Source organism: Pristiophorus japonicus, unplaced genomic scaffold (assembly GCF_044704955.1).
Source record: "Pristiophorus japonicus isolate sPriJap1 unplaced genomic scaffold, sPriJap1.hap1 HAP1_SCAFFOLD_1759, whole genome shotgun sequence".
NCBI lineage: Eukaryota > Metazoa > Chordata > Chondrichthyes > Pristiophoridae > Pristiophorus > Pristiophorus japonicus.
Window position 1 is genome coordinate 27,466 of NW_027251444.1, and position 2,535 is coordinate 30,000.

The window sequence follows — 2,535 nt, forward strand, 5'->3', positions numbered from 1 at the left end:
TGCCAGAAAATGCAAGTGGCCACTTTGCCGGGCCGACTCGCTTGCCCAAGCGGGAAACCATCAACCGAAGGCCCGGTAAGGCGGCCGAATCTGACCTCATAGACTTCCACACAACGGGACTTTTGACTTTCCCGGCCGCGGGTGGCCTCCACCCGGCCTCAGCCATCAGCCCTGCCTGCCTCCAGCCGCCTTCTGGTTAATGAGTTATCCAGCCTGGCACTTCGGTTGCGCCAGCGAGACCAAGTCTCGGCTTTGGTTAATGATTTGAGCCGAACCGACCTGCCCCCCGCCCCCCCCGGGCTGAACTCGGGCAGGTCTGCCGATTTCCCGACTCCTTTCGGGGCCTAATCGGGTCGCGCGAGCCGCCTGGCGCGATCGGGGACCATGCCCCGGCCTCTGCCAGGCCTCGGGCAGCCGCTTTTGAAGCCCGACCAAAAACCCGAAAAATGGGCAAAAAGGGAATAAATTCCCGCCCAAAAAGGGTGAATAGTCGGTTGGGCGGCAGCCCTGGTCGGTCTCTGCAGACCTGGAGGCTCGAGACGTTTGTTTGGAAAACTCACCAAGTCTCGATTCTGCCACCTCCTACCTCTGTGCAGATACCCCGCCAACCCCCAAGGACAGAAATGACAAGTGTCAAGTTGGCGGGGCGTCGGGCCACCTGCTGCCGGCCATGAGCATCCAAATCCCCGCAAAAGGGGCATTTTCATTTCTTCATCGGGACTTCCGGCAATTTCCAAGGTTCAACTCATTAACGTTGTTCGCAGACACTTGCCAGAAAATGCAAGTGGCCACTTTGCCGGGCCGACTCGCTTGCCCAAGCGGGAAACCATCAACCGAAGGCCCGGTAAGGCGGCCGAATCTGACCTCATAGACTTCCACACAACGGGACTTTTGACTTTCCCGGCCGCGGGTGGCCTCCACCCGGCCTCAGCCATCAGCCCTGCCTGCCTCCAGCCGCCTTCTGGTTAATGAGTTATCCAGCCTGGCACTTCGGTTGCGCCAGCGAGACCAAGTCTCGGCTTTGGTTAATGATTTGAGCCGAACCGACCTGCCCCACGCCACCGCGGGCTGAACTCGGCAAGGTCTGCCGATTTCCCGACTCCTTTCGGGGCCTAATCGGGTCGCGCGAGCCACCTGGCGCGATCGGGGCCCATGCCCCGGCCTCTGCCAGGCCTCGGGCAGCCGCTTTTGAAGCCCGACCAAAAACCCGAAAAATGGGCAAAAAGGGAATAAATTCCCGCCCAAAAAGGGTGAATAGTCGGTTGGGCGGCAGCCCTGGTCGGTCTCTGCAGACCTGGAGGCTCGAGACGTTTGTTTGGAAAACTCACCAAGTCTCGATTCTGCCACCTCCTACCTCTGTGCAGATACCCCGCCAACCCCCAAGGACAGAAATGACAAGTGTCAAGTTGGCGGGGCGTCGGGCCACCTGCTGCCGGCCATGAGCATCCAAATCCCCGCAAAAGGGGCATTTTCATTTCTTCATCGGGACTTCCGGCAATTTCCAAGGTTCAACTCATTAACGTTGTTCGCAGACACTTGCCAGAAAATGCAAGTGGCCACTTTGCCGGGCCGACTCGCTTGCCCAAGCGGGAAACCATCAACCGAAGGCCCGGTAAGGCGGCCGAATCTGACCTCATAGACTTCCACACAACGGGACTTTTGACTTTCCCGGCCGCGGGTGGCCTCCACCCGGCCTCAGCCATCAGCCCTGCCTGCCTCCAGCCGCCTTCTGGTTAATGAGTTATCCAGCCTGGCACTTCGGTTGCGCCAGCGAGACCAAGTCTCGGCTTTGGTTAATGATTTGAGCCGAACCGACCTGCCCCCCGCCCCCGCGGGCTGAAGTCGGGCAGGTCTGCCGATTTCCCGACTCCTTTCGGGGCCTAATCGGGTCGCGCGTGCCGCCTGGCGCGATCGGGGCCCATGCCCCGGCCTCTGCCAGGCCTCGGGCAGCCGCTTTTGAAGCCCGACCAAAAACCCGAAAAATGGGCAAAAAGGGAATAAATTCCCGCCCAAAAAGGGTGAATAGTCGGTTGGGCGGCAGCCCTGGTCGGTCTCTGCAGACCTGGAGGCTCGAGACGTTTGTTTGGAAAACTCACCAAGTCTCGATTCTGCCACCTCCTACCTCTGTGCAGATACCCCGCCAACCCCCAAGGACAGAAATGACAAGTGTCAAGTTGGCGGGGCGTCGGGCCACCTGCTGCCGGCCATGAGCATCCAAATCCCCGCAAAAGGGGCATTTTCATTTCTTCATCGGGACTTCCGACAATTGCCGAGGTTCAACTCATTAACGTTGTTCGCAGACACTTGCCAGAAAATGCAAGTGGCCACTTTGCCGGGCCGACTCGCTTGCCCAAGCGGGAAACCATCAACCGAAGGCCCGGTAAGGCGGCCGAATCTGACCTCATAGACTTCCACACAACGGGACTTTTGACTTTCCCGGCCGCGGGTGGCCTCCACCCGGCCTCAGCCATCAGCCCTGCCTGCCTCCAGCCGCCTTCTGGTTAATGAGTTATCCAGCCTGGCACTTCGGTTGCG